This window comes from Pelophylax lessonae (assembly GCF_965119305.1).
Source record: "Pelophylax lessonae genome assembly, chromosome: 8".
Lineage (NCBI taxonomy): Eukaryota > Metazoa > Chordata > Amphibia > Anura > Ranidae > Pelophylax > Pelophylax lessonae.
This window is the reverse complement of record NC_138775.1, coordinates 17,331,156-17,352,615: the sequence shown is the minus strand read 5'-3', so window position 1 is coordinate 17,352,615 and position 21,460 is coordinate 17,331,156. Positions and strand designations below refer to the sequence as shown.

The 21,460-nt window shown below is 49.6% G+C and overlaps 1 protein-coding gene across 11 annotated transcripts in view; it reads right to left on the bottom strand.

Moving 5' to 3' along the window:
- LOC309561739 (plasma membrane calcium-transporting ATPase 2) overlaps window positions 1-21,460 on the bottom strand; it is a 335,901-nt gene that overhangs the window by 126,013 nt on the left and 188,428 nt on the right. The gene's annotated exons all lie outside the window — the stretch shown is intronic.

Below are 21,460 nucleotides of genomic sequence, written 5' to 3'. Positions count from 1 at the left end.
CGCATGTAATGAAGGAGCAGTGCGCTCCGAATTACATGCGATCAGCGCACCCGCAGTAGTGTGAACCGACACTAACCCAGGGATCCTCAAACTACGGCCCTCCAGCTGTTGCAGAACTACACATCCCATGAGGCATTGTAAAACCCTGACATGCACAGACATGACTTGGCATGATGGGAATTGTAGTTCCTGAACAACTGGAGGGCCATAGTTTGAAGACCCCTGAAACCCTTTGATCGCGCCTGGGTTAACCCCTTCCCTGCCAGTGTCATTATTACAGTAACAGTGCACATTTTTTAGCACTGATTACTGTAGTAATGTCACTGGTCCCCCCAAAAGTGTCATAAATGTCAGTTAGGGGTCCGATCTGTCCACCGTAATGTCGCAGTCCCGCTAAAAATCGCTGATTGCCGCCATTACTAGTAAAAAAAAATTAATAAAAATGACATAAATCTTTCCCCTAGTTTGTAGACGTGATAACTTTTGTGCAAACCAATCAAAATACACTTTTTGTGATTTTTTTTTTACCAAAAATATGTAGCAGAAAACAAATTGGCCTAAAAGTATGAAAAAATTCGATTTTTACATTTTTTTTTTTATTGGAAATGTTATATAGAATGTGAAAATATATATACATTTTTTTTCAGAATCGTCGCTTTTTTTTATTATAGCACAAAAATAAAAATCGCACAGGTGATCAAATACCACCAAAAGAAAGCTCAATTTGTGGGGGAAAAAAGGACATAAATTGTATTTGGGTACAGTGTCCCACGACCGCGCAATTGTCCGTTAAAGTAACGCAGTGCCGAATCGCAAAACATGGCTTGGTCATTAAGGGGGTAAAACCTTCCGGTCCAGAACGGGTTAATTAATGGTCTGCACAAGATTTTCCTAATGCTGCCATAAGAGGTCAACCATGGATGGAAATATATTGGCTGCCACAAGATACCATGGCCTCATATTGTTTGGTTTCAATGTAATTTTTATTCCACGCCTTCTGGACGTGTCCCAAGATTAAACGATTTTCCAACTCAGTTGTGCATTATGCTACAACACACTAAAACGACTTACCTCTAACCAGTGCTGTATTTTGGCCTAGGCCAGCAAGGCCCAGGCCTAGGGCGGCACTTTGCAGGGGGCAGCAAAAAATCCACCCCCCTCCACCTGAGACTCTATTGCCCACTGGTTGCTAGAACCGCCTCTCTCACCCCCCTCTCTCTTTCTCTCACTCACCCCCTCCTCTCTCTCTCCCTTCCTCTCTCTCACCCCTCTCTCTTTCTCTGTCATTCCCTCTCTCTCTCTCTCTCGCTCTCACCCCACTCTCACCCACCTCTCTCTCCCCCTTTTTTTTTTCTCTCACTCACCCCCCTCTCTCACCCCCTCTCTCTCTCCCCCCATCTTCTCTCTTTCTCTATCATCCCCCCTCTCTCTCTCATCCCCCCTCTCTTACCCCCCTCTCTCGCTCTCTCTCTAATTCACCCTTTCTCATCCCCCCTCTCTCTCTATCATCCCCCTCTCTCTCATCCCCCACTCTCTCACCCCCCTCTCTCTTTCACCCCCCTCTATTATCCTCACCTCTCTCTCATCCCCCCTCTCTCTCTGATTCCCCCCTCTCTCTCTGATTCCCCCCTCTCTCTCTCATCCCTTTTCTCTCTCTCATCCCCCCTCTCTCTCTCACCCTCACCTACCCCCTCTCTCCCCCTCCCTAACCCACCCCCCTCTCTCCCTCCCTCCCTCACCCACCCCCTCTCTCTCCCTCCCTCACCCCCTCTCTCTCTCCCTCACCCACCCCCCCCTCTCCCACCCCCTCTCACTCCCCCCCTCTCACTCTCCCCTCTCATGAGATCTCAGGGGTTCATGCTGGGACTTGTAGTCCTTCAATTTTGGAGGGAGTCACATCTGTTAAAAAAGGAGTGGGGAAAATTTACATAGGGGGCGCCCAATTTTAGTCTTGCCTAGGGCAGCACCAAACCAAAATACACCACTGCCTCTAACCCCTAAATGGGCACTCCTTGGCCTATTCAACATCCCAGGTGTTAAAAACTCAAGAGGATGTAAACAACTCCTCATTGCCATATACCTTGTAGCACGAAAAACCATTTCTCATCAGTGGACCTACTCAGAACCCCCACCATTTCTTTCTTTATAGACAAACTCCTCTATGTTTTCTGCATGGCATAGGTGGAGTTCTTCATAGGAGGCATAAGTGGAGGCCTTTATAGGAGGCATAGGTGGAGGCCTTCATAGGAGGCATAGGTGGAGGCCTTCATAGGAGGCATAGGTGGAGGCCTTCATAGGAGGCAATGGTGGAGGCCTTCATTGGAGGCATAGGTGGAGGTCTTCAAAGGAGGCATAGATGGAGGCCTTCCTAGGAGGCATAGGTGGAGGCCTTCATAGGAGGCATAGGCGGAGGCCTTCATAGGGGGCCTTCATAAGAGGCATAGGTGGAGGCCTTCATAGGAGGCATAGGTGGAGGCCTTCTTTTATAAGGAATCACGGGTCCAACAATTCTTCGATATCTGGAAATCTTGTGATTCTACCCAGAACCCCCACCATTTCTTTCTTTATAGACAAACTCCTCATGGCATAGGTGGAGTTCTTCACAGGAGGCATAAGTGGAGGCCTTCATAGGAGGCATAGGTGAAGGCCTTCATAGGAGGCATAGGTGGAGGCCTTCATAGGAGGCATAGGTGGAGGCCATTATAGGAGGCATAGGTGGAGGCCTTCATAGGAGGCATAGGCGGAGGCCTTCATAGGGGGCCTTCATAAGAGGCATAGGTGGAGGCCTTCATAGGAGGCATAGGTGGAGGCCTTCATAGGAGGCATAGGTGGAGGCCTTCATAGGAGGCAAAGGTGGAGGCCTTTATAGGAGGCATAGGTGGAGGCCTTCATAGGAGGCATAGGCGGAGGCCTTCATAGGGGGCCTTCATAAGAGGCATAGGTGGAGGCCTTCATAGGAGGCATAGGTGGAGGCCTTCTTTTATAAGGAATCACGGGTCCAACAATTCTTCGATATCTGGAAATCTTTAATTCAAACCTTGCCTACAGATACCCAACAATTGATAGTACAATACAATTTACACTCACCAGCCACTTTATTAGGTACACTTGTTCAATTGCTTGGTAAAACAAATAGCTAAACCGCCAATCACATGGCAGCAACTCAATGCATTTAGGCATCTAGACGTGGTGAAGACGAATTGCTCAGTTCAAACCGAGCATCAGAATGGGGAAGAAAGGGGATTTTAGTGACCTTGAACGTGGCATAGTTGTTGGTGCCAGCTGGGTATTTAACCACTTGACCACCGGCCACTGTGCTGCTACTGCGGCACAGTGGCTCGTTCCCGTCCAGCGACGTAGACCTACGTCGCTGGTTTCCCCCCCCGTAGGCGGCGCTCCCGCTGTTTTCATTCACAGCGGGAGTCGGGCCAGGGAAGGAGCAGCGGCGATTGCCGCTGCTCTTACCCGATCGTCTGGGATCGAGTCTGGAGATCCGCCCGCTGTGTGTAAACGGAGGATCTCCATAGTGACAGGGAGTGACAGATCGGAGTGTTCAGCATAGCTGGACATCCGATCTGTCCTTCTGTCACACAGTCACCTCCCCCCCAACACGTCAGTAAGCACTAGGCATACATTAACCCCTCCCTCTCCAATAAAATTAATCCCTTCACTGCCAGTGTCATTTTTACAGTAACAGTGCATATATATAGCACTGATTACTGCAGTAATGTCACTGGTACCCCCAAAAGTGTCAAAAATGTCAGTCAAGGGTCCGATCTGTCCGCTGCAATGTCGCAGTCCCGCAAAAAAAATCGCAGATCACCGCCATTACGCGTTAAAAAAAAAAACACCAAAAATTACAGAAATCTTTCCCTTAGTTTGTAAACGCCATAACTTTTGCGCAAACCAATCAAAATACGCTTATTGCGATTTTTTTTACCAAACATAGGTAGCAGAAAACAAATTGGCCAAAAATTTAAAAAAAAATTGATTTTTACATATTTTTTGGGGGGAATTTCATATAAAAAAATGTTAAAAATATTGTTATTTTTTCAAAATAAACGCTATTTTTTTGTTTATAGCGCAAAAAGAAAAATCGCACAGGTGATCAAATACCACCAAAAGAAAGCTCTGTTTGTGGGAAAAAAAGGACGTAAATTTCGTTTGGGTACGGCGTTGCACGACCGCGCAATTGTCAGTTAAAGTCGCACAGCGCCGAATCGCAAAAAGTGGCCTGGACGGAAGACAGCAAAATCCTCCGGTGGTAAAGTGGTTAAAAAACTGCTGATCTACTGGGATTTTCACACACAACCATCTCTTGGGTTTATAGAGAATGGAGGGAAAAAGAGAAAATGTCCAGTGAGTGGCAAATGTGTGGAGGAAAAGGTCTTGTTGAATTCAGAGGTCAGAGGAGAATGGGCAGACTGGTTCCAGATGATAGAAAGGCAACATTAATTCAAAAACTCGTTACGAGCAAGGTATGCAGAATACCATAGAACTTTGAAGCAGATGGGCTACAGTAGCAGAAGACCACACCGGGTGCCACTCCTGTCAACTAAGAACAGGAAACTGAGGCTACAATTCGCACAGGCTCACCTAAATTGGACAATAGAAGATTGGAAAAATGTTGCCTGGTCTGATGAGTTTCGATTTCAGCTGTGACATTCAGATGGTTGGGTCAGAATTTGTCATAAACATGAAAGCATGGATCCATCCTGCCTTGAATCAACGGTTAAGGCTGGTGGTTTAATGGTGTGGGCAGGGTCAGCCCTGGCATGGGTTCCTCTGGGTCCATTGGACCAAGGAAGCACTTGGAGAGGGGTGGCAAATTGACTACCAAGATTTTTTTCAGCAGTTTTGTGTATCATCAGTTTGTGGCGCGTTACTGCTGGCATTTCCCCATCTCAGACTGCCGCCCATAGTGCAATTTGATGAGTATGAGGAGGCGGAGCATCCCCTCTGGGAAACGTCCCTCATGTGATCGTGGTGTGTGCAATGACTTCAGACATCAGCGCACCCCATTTCACGCAGGGCAGACTGGGGTGGTGCTCAAGGCAGACACAGGAGTGACAGGAGGACTGAGGACAGACAGTGGGTGTTTGGTGGACCGGTCCGCTGGTGAGTTATGGAAGAAGATAACTGTGCATATAATATTTTCAAAATTATATATTTATATAAAATAATGACTGAGAAGCCTTTTGGTGATATTTTTTTTTTGGGGGGGGGGGGGGGTAGCATTTCATTCTTGGACCCAGGCAGCACAATGTCTTGGGCCAGCCCTGGGTGTGGGGGATATTTTCTTGGCACACTTTGGGCCTCTTAGTACCAATTGAGCATGGTTTAAACACCATGACCTACGTCCATCCCTTTTTTGACTACAGCGTTCTCATCCTCATCCTCTGAAGGCTCCTTCCAGCAGGATAATGCATCATGTCACAAAGCTCCAATCATCTCACCACTGGTTTCTTCACCATGACAATGAGGTCACTGCACTCCAATGTCCTCCACACTCACCACATCCCATCCAATAGAGCACCTTTGTAATCTGGTGGAAAGGGGGATTGGCATCATGGATGTGCAGGCGACAAACCTGCAGCATTTGCATGATGCTATCATGTCACTATGGACCAAAATATATAGTATTAGTATAGTGGTCACAACAAAGTAATCAGTCGCGGGTAGTAAAGTTTTAATGGTAAAAAAAAAAAAAAAAGCACTTGCAGCAAAGTGATCATTTAAAGTGGTAGTATACTCCACTTTTTACCTTTTACCTACAGGTAAGCCTATAATAAGGCTTACCTGTAGGTATAGTTAATATCTCCTAAACCTGCACAGTTTAGGAGATATTCGTCCTGCATGCAGCCGCTGAAACCTTCAGAGCTCTTTGCCGGAAAGTAACTCCCGCGCGCATGCGTGGGAGTGACGTCATCGCGGCCCTGGTCACTCACAGCGCCGGAGCCGCCTAACCAGAAAGAGACGCCGAGGGAACATGACCGCCCCCCTCAGTGGTAATCGGGTGACCGTGTCGGGGCGATGCATACTAGCATAATGAGCCTAGCATACAACCGCTTTAAGTGCACATCATAGACAATTTAGGGATACACCAACAGCATTAAGCCAAGCAGTCCCAAGCCTGTGGCGTTCCTTGGAGATGGAAGTGTCAGCTTGCAATAACATCCACAGCCTGGGACCCGCTTAAAGATGAAAAGCATCCAGGTTGCCTGGATGGCCTCAGGGAGAGAAGTGCTTACAGAAATGTTGTTAGGTGACACGCTTTGGGGCTTTACCCCTTTTCTCAAGAGGCCATCCATGGAACTGAGGATGCAGCATGTTTGCCAGGGAATGTTGAGCTTTACGCTGTTGCTGCATCCCCAGATTATATAAAGAAAAGGGAGGAGAATAGTGTTCAATAAGGGGCTTGGTTGGGGTCCACTCTAAAATTAAATATGAAACCCGTAAATGATGGACATTAGACCTCCATCTATATCTGTCCTGGATGATGACCGTTGGTCATATAGACATATAAAACAAAAAGAGAGAGGGAATGGGGGAGTATTGGGATACAGACCCAGGTCTGTCACTCACTACCCCAAAACACCAACTAAGGGCACTCCAGACAGGTTAATAAAAATAGTACAAACTTTATTAGGCACGTATGCCGTGAAAATGGAAGGTATGGACAAAGAACATCAGGGTGGTGAACCATGAGGTTACATGACAACATAAACATAAAATTCAATAAAATGATACATCCATGCGCATTTCAATACAATAGACCAGTGATGGCGACCATCTATTGATGTGCACTGGACCAGACAGGCACCAGCATACCATGTAAGCTGTATGACCTGTGAGGTACAGTGCGAGGACCTCTTGATTATCGATAAGAAAACCCCTCTTGGATGATGAAGTGAGTGAGCCTAGGTGGGGCTCAATATGATGAATTGGATCCTGGTTAAATAAATTTCCATGAGAAAATAAATGTAGTGGCAGAAAAGGATCCAAACTATCCGGCCAGGAAGTAACTATGGAAAACTTTCACACGTAATTAATTACACAGGTAGTCGGCAGTCCAAGGACCATACACGGAACCGATATGCAGTGGCCCAATTTACTAAAAGACGTCCCAATGTCGGTCAAACAAATGGAAGCCAAACTGTTTGAGTGGAAAGAGAACACATGAGCTACTTTCAATGTCCAGCAGTTATTTCAGCCAGTTATGAGAGGCCGTTAATAACACACCAAAGAAAAAGTCGCCACCTGGAATTAACTAAGCAACGAACTAAACTAAGCATGCAGTAACTTGACTAAGGTAGTTCAGATCCCACCTGTTTAACCATATTACCTGGATTAGTACCTAACATCACCCCCCCCCCTTTACCTTTAAATGACAGCACTAACTCAGCATTGGGATTAAATGGCCGGTTTGGCCTTTTATTAAACAAAATCATAAATAACAGAAAAACATAAAACAGTCAAACCAATCCAGATCAAAGAATGGTTGCAGATCCTTGACGATACCATCTTCCACAACTTTGGAGTCTGTGGTACTAATAATTTAGGTTCTGTCCCCAGCCACCAAAACACCGCCTCAAGGACTATCCCAACTGACCACAGACCTCTACCACCTTACACTACCTGGTCGGTCTAGACTGAACCAGACCAACCATAGGACTCCATACCGGAGATGATCCCACCATTTTATCGTTTGACACCATGTTTTGGACCCTCGTCAAGGACTCAAACCGCCAACGTTCAACCTCCTTAGCAGACCAACAGAATTACGGCATCACCAGGGCAGGCGGGAGGGAGGGAGGGACCTTTCTCCTATGATCTCCAGTCTGCAAGTGAAGCCCCTTCACTCCTCCCCTCCAACTACTCTCTCTCCTGCTCCTCCCCATCAGTGTTGCCAACCGCCCGTAGATTTACGGACAGCCCGTTAAAACAGGGCACTTTTCTCCTGCCCGTAAATGCCCGTAGCAGGAGAAAAGTGCCCGTAAATCTACGGCGGCGGCGGCACTGTCAGAACTGCGCATGTGCGCCGCGCAGTTCCGGAGATCCCCGAGTTATCGACGTTGGACGAGTGCCACGGCCCGCCTCCGTCCCCGCCTCCGCACCTGACCCCGAGTTATAGACGTTGGAGGAGTGTGCCACGGCCCGCCTCTGCCTCCGCCTCCGCCCCCGCCCCTCCTCATTTAAGTTTTCCCACCTGTGTTCCCTTCCCCTGGGCCTGTGTGATGAAGCCGGGTCCGGGACTGGAGGAGTACAACTGGACCGAACCTCGCCTGATCGTCATCCGCTCACCGACACCGAGGAGGGCGATCGGCGTGAGCTATGGAGGGGGTCACCGTCACCTACCTATCCGTGCGGGCTGAGCCGTGCTGCTGGGCACTATGCCGACCACTGACCGTCCAGTCCATCCATCCACCGCAGGTAAGGTAAGTCAGACTCAGAGCCAGCTCCTCTCATCTGGATGGAAGGGTGAGGGGGGGGGGGCGGGCACACACAGGTCCTGGGCTCCTGGCATCACGAGGAGTTGGAAATGTTTCATGTAAGTCAGTGTAACTTGTTGTACTGCCTTGCCTTGCATTGCAATGATATGAGGGGAGCTACTTACCTACCCGTGTAATATCAGGGGAGCTACCTACCTACCAGGTAGGTAAGTAGCTCCCCTGATATCACACAGGTAGGTAGATAGATGGATGGGTAGGTCCTCTGCAGTGTCTGCCCACCCCCTTCACCATGTCCGCAGTGTCTGCCCACCCCCTTCACCATGTCCGCAGTGTCTGCCCACCCCCTGTACCATGCCCGCAGTGTCTGCCCACCCCCTTCACCATGTCCGCAGTGTCTGCCCACCCCCTTTACCATGTCCGCAGTGTCTGCCCACCCCCTGTACCATGCCCGCAGTGTCTTCCCACCCCCTTCACCATGTCCGCAGTGTCTGCCCACCCCTTGTACCATGCCCGCAGTGTCTGCCCACCCCCTTCACCATGTCCGCAGTGTCTGCCCACCCCCTTTACCATGTCCGCAGTGTCTGCCCACCCCCTTCACCATGCCTGCAGTGTCTGCCCACCCCCTGTACCATGTCCGCAGTGTCTGCCCACCCCCTGTACCATGCCCGCAGTGTCTGCCCACCCCCTTCACCATGCCTGCAGTGTCTGCCCACCCCCTGTACCATGCCCGCAGTGTCTGCCCACCCCCTGTACCATGCCCGCAGTGTCTGCCCACCCCCTTCACCATGCCCGCAGTGTCTGCCCACCCCCTTCACCATGCCTGCAGTGTCTGCCCACCCCCTTCACCATGTCTGCAGTGTCTGCCCACCCCCTTCACCATGTCCGCAGTGTCTGCCCACCCCCTGTACCATGTCCGCAGTGTCTGCCCACCCCCTGTACCATGTCCGCAGTGTCTGCCCACCCCCTTTACCATGTCCGCAGTGTCTGCCCACCCCCTTCACCATGCCCGCAGTGTCTGCCCACCCCCTGTACCATGTCCGCAGTGTCTGCCCACCCCCTGTACCATGTCCGCAGTGTCTGCCCACCCCCTTCACCATGCCCGCAGTGTCTGCCCACCCCCTTCACCATGCCTGCAGTGTCTGCCCACCTCCTGTACCATGTCTGCCCACCTCCTGTACCATGTCTGCCCACCTCCTGTACCATGTCTGCCCACCTCCTGTACCATGTCTGCCCACCTCCTGTACCATGTCTGCAGTGTCTGCCCACCTCCTGTACCATGTCTGCCCACCTCCTGTACCATGTCTGCCCACCTCCTGTACCATGTCTGCAGTGTCTGCCCACCTCCTGTACCATGTCTGCCCACCTCCTGTACCATGTCTGCCCACCTCCTGTACCATGTCTGCAGTGTCTGCCCACCTCCTGTACCGTCTCTGACCACCTCCTGTACCATGTCTGCAGTGTCTGCCCACCTCCTGTACCGTCTCTGACCACCTCCTGTACCATGTCTGACCAGAGTCTGCAGACTCTGATGTAAGGGGGAACTCTGTGCTGGCTGGGTTATGGTAACCCAACCTTCATGTAAATTTGAGAAATATGTTTTTTGACTTTTGTTTAACTTTAACACATTGCTAATAGCACCAGCTATATGTTTATAGTTAAAATATTGATATTTGCACGGTTTAGCACTGAAAATTGTTATTTTAGGTACTTTTTTCAGTGTCCGTAAAAAATTGGTGCCGTCCGTAAATTTTGGACGTTCTGCCAGTAAATTTCCCTCCGGGGGGTTGGCAACACTGCTCCCCATAACCTTTCCTGCTCTACCAATTTGGTAAGAGTCCTGTCCTCTCATATCCCAACAACTAATTTGACCCCTGACTGCCTGGTTTTCCTTCCACCTTGTCATGTATGCCCTATGCTTATCATTTCCTTCCAACTCCGGGCATGTCTATTCTATTGGATAGTTACTGGATGTGCCCAAAGAATGAGGTCAGCTGACTACCTGAATATACTGAATGACCAGGTTATTCCATCAATGGATTTTTTCTTCCCTTATGGCACGGGCATAATCCAAGATGACAATACCAGGATTCATCGGGCTCAAATTGTGAAAGAGTGGTGCAGGGAGCATGAGACATCATTTTCACACATGGATAATGTACAAAAAAACCCACAAAAACAAACATAATTACAGTTTCCAACTGCGTAGAGCTCACTAATGAGAACATAAAGCACCACCTAGTGGCTTAAAACAGAAATTACAGTGCCAATAGAGCATTATAGTTGCACACTGCAAAGTCAGATTAGTAATACCCAGCACTGAGTAGCCAAAAGCATTCTACCCCAATATCCCTCATAACAGTTAACAAAGCTTTACTTGAAGGCACCAGCAGTGCAGTCCTTGAACATTTAAGTCCCTAACTAGCTTGATGAATGCAGCAAAAGGATTAATCCCGTTATTTTGGCAAAAGGAAGAGGCCCTGACCATGGGAGACTGGGTACAAGGAGTGGAGAGAATAAGAACATTGGAATATCTGAGTGATTGGGAAGAAGATGATATAGAGGAATGGGGTGATATATGGGAAAACTGGAGGGAGTTTAAGACAACGAGAGATTACGCCAAATGGAGTGGAGAAAAAGAGAAAGATAACTAGTATAGATAAGGGGGGCGAGGGGCGGGGAGGGTCAATAGGGGAAAAATAAGGGAAGGGAGAAGTTACATTACTGAAAATTGATGTTTTTATTGTGTGAAATGTATTTGTATACTCTCTTTTTTTTTTTAAAACAATAAATACATTTATAAAAAAAAAAAAAAAAAACCTCCCTAACTAGCTGTCCTAGACTGCCCTAAGTCCCTTAGTGTTTAGTCCTTAGCAGGTAGGTTCCCTTAGGGTGATGGTGATCATAAATTTCTTACACAGCAGGGTGCATTGATAGTTTCAAAAAACTATTAGATGGGCACCTTAACCACTTGCCGACTGCCTAACGCCGATCTACGTCGGCAGTCAGCCCCTCACAGGCAAAGTGACGTAGGGCTACGTCACTAGCTTGTGAGGGTCTAGGGAGCGAGCGCGCGCCCCCGGAGGCGCGCTCCCGCTCCCGCGTGGTCACGGACCCCCCCGCGCGTGTGACCGGCGGACCCGATGTCCGCCGGTCACTCGGCGATCGGCGGGGGAGAGGGAGAATGTCAGGCAGCCTGTGTAAACAAGCTGCCTGTCATTCTCCTTGCTGTTAGGATACTGATCACTCGGATCTAGTATGTAGATCCGTTGATCAGTGTCCATACAGCTCAAGCCCCAGCCAATCACAGTAGAAAGCACGCCCCTAGGGATACACACAGCCCCTCCCTCCCAAATAAAGTTAACCCCTTCACTACCAGTGTATTTTTACAGTAACAGTGCATATATATAGCACTGATTACTGTAGAAATGTCACTGGTAACCCCAAAAGTGTCAAAAATGTCAGTCAAGGGTCCGATCTGTCCGCCCCAATGTCGCAGTACCGCAAAAAAAATCGCAGATCGCCGCCATTACACGTTAAAAAAAAAAACAACAAAAATGACAGAAATCTTTCCCTTTGTTAGTAAACGCGATAACTTTTGCGCAAACCAATCAAAATACGCTTTTTGCGATTTTTTTTACCAAACATAGGTAGCATAAAACAAATTGGCCGAAAAAGTAAAAAAATTTTGATTTTTAAATTTTTTTTTGGGGAATTTCATATAAAAAAATGTGAAAAATATTGCTATTTTTGCAAAATTGACGCTCTTTTTTTGTTTATAGCGCGTGATCAAAAAATCGCACAGGTGATCAAATACCACCAAAAGAAAGCTCTGTTTGTGGGAAAAAAAGGACGCCAAATTCGTTTAGGTACAGCGTCGCACGACCGCGCAATTGTCCGTTAAAGTCACGCAGTGCCGAATCGCAAAATACCCCCTGGTCGGAATGGGGGTAAAATCTTCCGGGGCTTAAGTGGTTAAAGACCACAACATACAGGGGTATACAATGTACAACATACAGGGGTATACAATGTACAACATACAGGGGTATACAATGTACGGTTAAAAGCAAACACACACACACATCATAGGTTGAACTGGATGGACTGATGTCTTTTTTCAACCTCACTAACTATGTAACTATGTAACATTGTTCTCGATGGACCTTCTTCCCTTTTCCCATGCAATCCTGCTCGCCCCCGAGCCCAGCCTTCCCTGGCGGAACAGGGAGGAGGGCATGACCCAAAATGCCCGGGAAGCCAACAGACCCAGTGTTAACCCTTCCCCGCCTGGGCAGCCCACAATCTCTATCTAGCAATGACCCTACTTGTAGGCATCTGCCTATAGGAAGTAGTGAATATTTTAATATACAGCTTAAAGTTAAAGTGGATCTTCAGAACCCACATAGTTAAGTTCCCTCCTCTTCATCCCTCCTCCCTACATAGAGCATACTTTTTTTTTAATTTACCGCTTTTGTTGAAAAAATTTCTGTCACTTGCACGTCACTTGCCTAGATGTGCCTCCTGGGATATGCACATCACATTTCCCAGGAGGCATACTGCTTAATTGATAAAGGAGGAGGGAAACAGGCATAGCGGCGCCTAGCGGCGCATCATCATGAGGCCCAGCGGCTGAACCCGGAGGAGCTGGCGAGCTTCCCGATGAAGTCACATAAGAAGATGGCGGCACAGGACCGAGCAGAGCAGAATACTTAGAGCAGGCATGTCCAACATGCGGCCCGAAACCGCAGGCAATGCGGCCCACTGCCCCCTGACAATTTATTTTTTTTGCTGTGGAGGAAGGAAGTCGAGTCAAGGGAGCGGCCACAGAGGGGATCATCCACTAGTTGTGTTAAATTAGTGCTGGGGGGGCAGCACGGGAAGGGCACAGCGGCGTTTTTTATTACTTATATACCTTAACTATAGTATATATATGTTATATGCGGCCCGAGAAAATTTCTCTACACTCAATGTGGCCCAGAGAAGCCAAAAGGTTGGACACTCATGACTTAGAGGATTTTCCAGGACACGCCTAGATCTGCTGGGGGGGGGGGGGGGGGGTGAGTATCTGCAATGTTCAGAACCCGCCACAAAGTAGGCAGGGGTTTGAAAAAAAAAAAAATGAGGGAGGGTGGAGATCTTTGCAGTCCTGAGTCGCAGGACAAGTCGCACAAGTGTGAAAGGGCCCCTAAAGAATACACAATACCGGCAGGGCTTTTTTTCAGCGGGAACGCGGGGGAACGCAGTTCCGGCACCTCCAGCACCGAAAGTATGTAAGGAATGCAACATTGTCTATTGATGCTGGCTGCTGAGGGATCTATTGTTGCTGGTGATGATCTATTTCTGCAGGAGGGTTTATTGCTGCTGGAGAGGTCTAGTGTGGCTGCTGGGGGATATATCGTCTCTGGAAGAGATCTCATTTTGCAGGGGGGTCTATTGTTAATGGGGTGGTTCTTATGTTGCAGAGGGGTCAGTTGTTGATGGGAGGGATCTACTCTTTATGGAGCAGTCTATTGTAGCTGGCTGCTGGAGGGTCTATTGATGCTGTCTGCTGGGAGATCTGTTGTTGCTGCTGGGGACCTATTGTCGCTGGCTGGATCTATTGCTGCTGGGGGGGGGTCTGTTATTGTTGGCTGCAGGGGATCTATTTTACTGCTTTTTTGTTATCAATAAAAAAATCCATACAAATTGCTTAGTACCACAAATGTTACTTGGTTCTGTATTTTCTAAAAAGGATGATCCTGGGAGGTGGGTAGTGGGTGGAACCAAGGAACGGTTCACGGAGGTAGGTAGGGGTGGAGACAAGGGGAAAGTCCGAAAAAGGGAGTTCCTGCACCTATTCTCTGAGAAGAAAAGCCCTGGATACTGGAATTATCTTCCCAAAGCCTGCAACAGACTGACTTTTCTAGGGTAAAGGAAACCCAACAATCACTTGGAGCCGATATGCCAGAAATTTGCAGTTATATAAACCGAGAGAATAAAATACTTTGCAGCTGGAAGCCTCACATCTTCAGCTGTTCCTTCAAAATCTGTGTGAAGCATCCTTATAACACATTTATAACACATATCAATTGCAGATTGAAGTGTGTGTATTAAAGGGAAAATCTCCAGACATTTCTTGCCTTGTAGAGAACCATAATTCTAGTGGTTACAATGCAGGAAGGTCTATTGTGAGCTCATCTCAATGGCTTCCTATATCAACTGTTCATTTATCGTCCAGCTTATTGCAGCGCCCTTGCTGTGTCCTTGAAAAAAGCTCTTAGCCCTGATTGCTGAGCCAAGTAAAGTATTCACTAGATCGCGGTGTGGCACAAAATTCATCTTGTAGCACTGTCTAGACATACGAGAGACATACAATAAAATCTCCTGAAAAGACATTCCGACAAGAGCACTACAGTGAAGAACGACACCAAGCAGCAGCTGCAGAAGTGATGGTTGTTCTGTGCGCTGCTCTATCCAATACCTGGATTCTGTAAACCCAGGGCTTTTTTTTCAGTGGGAACGCGGGGGAACGCAGTTCCGGAACCTCCAGTCTGAATGTATGCAATGGCAAAGGGGAGCTGGGGTCAGTGGGGTGAGCTGAAGGCCCTATTGATGCTGGCTGATGGGGGATCTATTGTTGCTGGGATGAATCTATTGTTGCTGGAGGGCATTTTGTTGTGGGTGGGGCTATTGTTGCAGTGGAGGATTTATTGTTGCTTGGGGGGAACTATTTTTTCTGGGGGGCTATTGTAGTTGGGGGGTCTAATGTTGCCGGGGAGGATTTATTGGGGGGGGGGTGATTGTTGCAGGGGAGGATTAATTGGGGGGGGGTGATTGTTGCAGGGGAAGATTTATTGTTGCTGGGGGGGCTATTGTTGTTGGGGGTCTATTGTTGCTGATTGCAGAGGATCTATTTTACTGTTTTTTCTATTGTTGCAGGGGAAGATTTATTGTTGCTGGGGGGGGGGGGCTATTGTTGTTGGGGGTCTATTGTTGCTGACTGCAGAGGATCTATTTTACTGTTTTTTCTGTTGTTGCAGGGGAAGATTTATTGTTGCTGGGGGGGGGGGGGGGGGCGTTGTTGTTGGGGGTCTATTGTTGCTGATTGCAGAGGATCCATTTTACTGTTTTTTCTATTGTTGCAGGGGAAGATTTATTGTTGCTGGGGGGGCTATTGTTGTTGGGGGTCTATTGTTGCTGATTGCAGAGGATCTATTTTACTGTTTTTTTCTATTGTTACAGGGGAAGATTTATTGTTGCTGGGGGGAACTATTGTTGGGGGGGGGCAGGATCTATTGTTGCAGATTCCAGGGGATCTATGTTATTGCTTTTCTAGTAATTAACAAATTCCATACAAATTACCTAGAACCACAACATGATAATTGGTTCTGTATTCTCTAAAAAGGGGGGGGGGGTACTGGGAGGTGGGTAGTGGGTAGAACCAAAGGACAGCGCTCAGAGGTGGGTAGGGAGTGCTGTATTTTGGCGTAGGCCAACAAGCTAGGGCAGCACTTTGCAGGGGGGCAGCAAAAAAGTCGCCCCCTCTACCTTGGACTCTATTGGCCACTGGTTGCTAGAGCTGCCTCTCTCACCCCCCCCCCTCTCTCATTTACCCCCTCTCTATCACTCCTTCCTCTCTCTCATCCCCCTCTCTCTCTCACCCCCCCTCTCTCTCTCATCCCCCTCTCTCTCTCATCCCCCTCTCTCAACCAACTCTCTCTCACCCCTCTCTCTCTCATCACCCCTCTCTCTCTCATCCACCCTCTCTCTATCACCCCCCCCCTCTCTCATCCCCTCTCTCTCTCACACTCTTTGATTCCTCCCTCTCTCTCTCCCTCCCTTACCCAGCCCCCTCTTTCTCTCCCTCACCCTTCTCTCTCTCCCACCCCCTCTCGTGAGATCTCAGGGGTTCATGGGACTTGTAGTCCTTCAATTTTGGAGGGAGTCACATCTGTTAAAAAAGGAGTGGGGCAAATTTACATGGGGAGTGGGGGCGCAGGGCGCCCAATTTTAGTTTTGCCCAGGGCAGCACAAAACCAAAATACACCACTGAGTGGAGACAGTGGGATGTGCCTGCACCTATTCTCGGAGAAAAAAAGCCCTGTGTAAACCGATTCTGTAAACTGAACTTCAAGCTCCATGTCCCTCATCTTCACACCTGGAGAGGAGTAGAAGGGGCAGATGTTCAGGTGAGAAGTAGGGAGGCAAATGTTCAGGTGAGGAGTAGGGGGGGCAAATGTTCAGGTGAGGAGTAGGGGGGGCAGATGTACAGGTGAGGCGTAGGGGGGCAGATGTTCAGGTGAGGAGTAGGGGGGCAGATGTTCAGGTGAGTAGTAGGGGGGCAGATGTTCAGGTGAGGCGTAGGGGGGCAGATGTTCAGGTGAGGAGTAGGGGGCAGATGTTCAGGTGAGGAGTAGGGGGCAGATGTTAAGGTGAGGAGTAGGGGGGCAGATGTTCAGGTGAGTAGTAGGGGGGCAGATGTTCAGGTGAGGAGTAGGGGGGGCAAATGTTCAGGTGAGGAGTAGGGGGGCAGATGTTCAGGTGAGGCGTAGGGGGGCAGATGTTCAGGTGAGGCGTAGGGGGGCAGATGTTCAGGTGAGGAGTAGGGGGGCAGATGTTCAGGTGAGGAGTAGGGGGGCAGATGTTCAGGTGAGGCGTAGGGGGGCAGATGTTCAGGTGAGGCGTAGGGGGGCAGATGTTCAGGTGAGGAGTAGGGGGGCAGATGTTCAGGTGAGGAGTAGGGGGGCAGATGTTCAGGTAAGGAGTAGGGGGGCAGATGTTCAGGTGAGGCGTAGGGGGGCAGATGTTCAGGTGAGGCGTAGGGGGGCAGATGTTCAGGTGAGGCGTAGGGGGGCAGATGTTCAGGTGAGGAGTAGGAGGGCAGATGTTCAGGTGAGGAGTAGGGGGGCAGATGTTCAGGTGAGGAGTAGGGGGGCAGATGTTCAGGTGAGGAGTAGGAGGGCAGATGTTCAGGTGAGGAGTAGGGGGCAGATGTTCAGGTGAGTAGTAGAGGGGCAGATGTTCAGGTGAGTAGTAGGGGGGCAGATGTTCAGGTGAGGCGTGGGGGGCAGATGTTCAGGTGAGTAGTAGGGGGGCAGATGTTCAGGTGAGTAGTAGGGGGGAAGATGTTCAGGTGAGGAGTAGGGGGCAGATGTTCAGGTGAGTAGTAGGGGGGCAGATGTTCAGGTGAGGCGTAGGGGGCAGATGTTCAGGTGAGTAGTAGGGGGGCAGATGTTCAGGTGAGGAGTAGGGGGGCAGATGTTCAGGTGAGGAGTAGGGGGGCAGATGTTCAGGTGAGTAGTAGGGGGGCAGATGTTCAGGTGAGTAGTAGGGGGGCAGATGTTCAGGTGAGGCGTAGGGGGGCAGATGTTCAGGTGAGGCGTAGGGGGGCAGATGTTCAGGTGAGTAGTAGGGGGGCAGATGTTCAGGTGAGGCGTAGGGGGGCAGATGTTCAGGTGAGGAGTAGGGGGGCAGATGTTCAGGTGAGTAGTAGGGGGGCAGATGTTCAGGTGAGGAGTAGGGGGGCAGATGTTCAGGTGAGGCGTAGGGGGGCAGATGTTCAGGTGAGTAGTAGGGGGGCAGATGTTCAGGTGAGGCGTAGGGGGGCAGATGTTCAGGTGAGGCGTAGGGGGGCAGATGTTCAGGTGAGGAGTAGGGGGGCAGATGTTCAGGTGAGTAGTAGGGGGGCAGATGTTCAGGTGAGGAGTAGGGGGGCAGATGTTCAGGTGAGGAGTAGGGGGGCAGATGTTCAGGTGAGTAGTAGGGGGGCAGATGTTCAGGTGAGGAGTAGGGGGGCAGATGTTCAAGTGAGGAGTAAGGGGGCAGATGTTCAGGTGAGGAGTAGGGGGGCAGATGTTCAGGTGAGGAGTAGGGGGGCAGATGTTCAGGTGAGGAATAGGGGGGCAGATGTTCAGGTGAGGAGTAGGGGGGCAGATGTTCAGGTGAGGAGTAGGGGGGCAGATGTTCAGGTGAGTAGTAGGGGGGCAGATGTTCAGGTGAGGAGTAGGGGGGCAGATGTTCAGGTGAGTAGTAGGGGGGCAGATGTTCAGGTGAGGAGTAGGGGGGCAGATGTTCAGGTGAGGAGTAGGGGGGCAGATGTTCAGGTGAGGAATAGGGGGGCAGATGTTCAGGTGAGGAGTAGGGGGGCAGATGTTCAGGTGAGGAGTAGGGGGGCAGATGTTCAGGTGAGGAGTAGGAGGGAATAATGTCCAGGTGTGGACTGGAAGGTGCAGGTGTGGCGGTAGAAGAAATCATGAATCCCGTGTTTTCTGCTGTGTGGAGGAAGAAGCTGACCTACATACTCATCTTCCTAGTCAGATAATAGATGGTAATCCCGCTTTGGTTCCTGCCAACTAAGTTGCAGTATAAAGCATTCAGTAGGATTTGTAACACAGATTAAAGGTTTTAGGAATTTATCTAAGATTCACCCTTGCCTTTAACTTGAACAATTTACCTCTATCCGATTTCCCAGCTGTTAAGAGCGTTGTGGTGACAACAGATTTCTCCTCCTTAGTGCCTGTAGGATACCAGAGTACCAAGCCCAGAGCACTAAGCCCAGTATACAGTATCTCACAAAAGTCAGTACACCCCTCACATTTTTGTAAATATTTTATTATATCTTTTCATGTGACAACACTAAGACCCCGTTCACACTGGGGCGATCCGACTTGCCGGGGCGACCTCACCTCGGAGCGGGCGGCACGGACTGCATAACATTGAAGTCAATGCAGGTCGCTCCAAAGAAGCTCCGGACCCTTTTTCTAAGTCGGAGCGACTTGTGTCGCTCCTATTAGAACGGGTCCACAGCTTCTCTATGCCAGGCGACCTACGGCGACCTGTCAGGCGACCAGGTCGCCTGACAGGTCGCCCCAGTGTGAACGGGGTCTGAAGAAATGACACTTTGCTACAATGTAAAGTAGTGAGTGTACAGCTTGTATAACAGTGTAAATTTGCTGTCCCCTCAAAATAACTCAACACACAGCCATTAATGTCTAAACCGCTTAGGCACCCCTAAGTGGAAATGTCCAAATTGGGCCAAATTAGCCATTTTCCCTCCCCGTTATCATGTGACTCGTTAGTGTTACAAGGTCTCAGGTGTGAATGGGGAGCAGGTGTGTTAAATTTGGTGTTATCGCTCTCACTCTCTCATACTGGTCACTGGAAGTTCAACATGGCACCTCATGGCAAAGAACTCTCTGAGGATCTAAAAAAAGAATTGTTGCTCTACATAAAGATGGCCTAGGCTATAAGAAGATTGCCGAGACCCTGAAACTGAGCTACAGCATGATGGCCAAGACCATACAGTGGTTTAACTGGACAGGTTCCACTCAGAACAGGTCTTGCCATGGTCGACCAAAGAAGTTGAGTGCACGTGCTCAGCATCATATCCAGATGTTGTCTTTGGGAAATAGACGTAAGAGTGCTGCCTGCATTGCTGCAGAGGTTGAAGGGGTGGGGGGTCAGCCTGTCAGTGCTCAGACCATACGCAGCACACTGCATCAAATGTGCATGGCTGTCGTCCCAGAAGGAAGCCTCTTCTAAAGATGATGCACGAGAAAGCCCGCAAACAGTTTGTTGAAGACAAGCAGACTAAGGACATGGATTACTGGAACCATGTCCTGTGGTTTGATGAGACCAAGGTAAACTTATTTGGTTCAGATGGTGCCAAGCGTGTCTGGCGGCAACCAGGTGAGGTGTACAAACAGTGGCAGCTGGTGCTCAAAATTTTCGGGGGGGGGGGGGGGCGCAAAAAGAAAAATGTAATAGGTATTGCTTCGCGGCGAAAAACGCGGTAAAAAAATTGCGTGACTTTGAGGTCATGGTACAGGCATGGCACAGGTGATGGTATAGGCATGGCACAGGTGATGGTACAGGCATGGCACAGGTGATGGTATAGGCATGGCACAGGTGATGGTATAGGCATGGCACAGGTGATGATATAGGCATGGCACAGGTGATGATATAGGCATGGCACAGGCATGGCACAGGTGATGGTATAGGCATGGCACAGGTGATGGTACAGGCATGGCACAGGTGATGGTATAGGCATGGCACAGGTGATGGTACAGGCATGGCACAGGTGATGGTATAGGCATGGCACAGGTGATGGTATAGGCATGGCACAGATGATGGTACAGGCGTGGCACAGGTGATGGTATAGGCATGGCACAGACATGGCACAGGTGATGGTATAGGCATGGCACAGGTGATGGTATAGGCATGGCGCAGGTGATGGTACAGGCACGGCACAGGTGATGGTATAGGCATGGTAAAGGCATGGCACAGGTGATGGTATAGGCATGGCACAGGTGATGGTATAGGCGGCATGGCACAGGTGATTGTATAGGCGGCATGGCACAGGTGATGGTATAGGCGGCATGGTACAGGTGATGGCATAGGCGGCATGGTACAGGTGATGGCATAGGCGGCATGGTACAGGTGATGGCACAGGCTTCAATCACTTACCTGCTCTCCTCCTGGGCTGCCTGCGAGACGTCCACGGCGCTGCTCCTCTCCTCGAGTCCTCTTCTTCTGACGGCGGCGGGATTCCGGGAACCGTCCACGGCGCTGCTCGTCTCGTCCTCTTCAGTCTTCTGGTCTTCTGATGGGTCTAGGCGGCGGGAAGGAGATCGGGCGGTGACGGTGCGTGACTGACGCACGCACCGGCACTGCCCCCATTGCGACGTCAGCAATCGGATGTCCTGGATGATGATTGGTCCAGGCTGGAGACTGGACCAATCACAGCCAGGATATCACGAAAGTGGGGGTGTCCTAGCGCTATGACCTGCGCCCAGGTTACGCACCCAGAAGGCAGCCAATCGGCGCCTCTTCTGGGTCGTAAACCCCACACCCCCCCCCCCCCATAGCCACCACATAGGCCGGCGTTTTTTTAAACTTTATTGTTCTTTTTGTAATTTTTTTTTTTACTTTTTAAATGTTGTACCTTCATTAAAGGAGAAGTGCGGGAAAGCTTGTTTGGCTGTACATCTTCTATGGATTACAGGAGTGCAGTTCGTTCTGCAGTCCTGTGA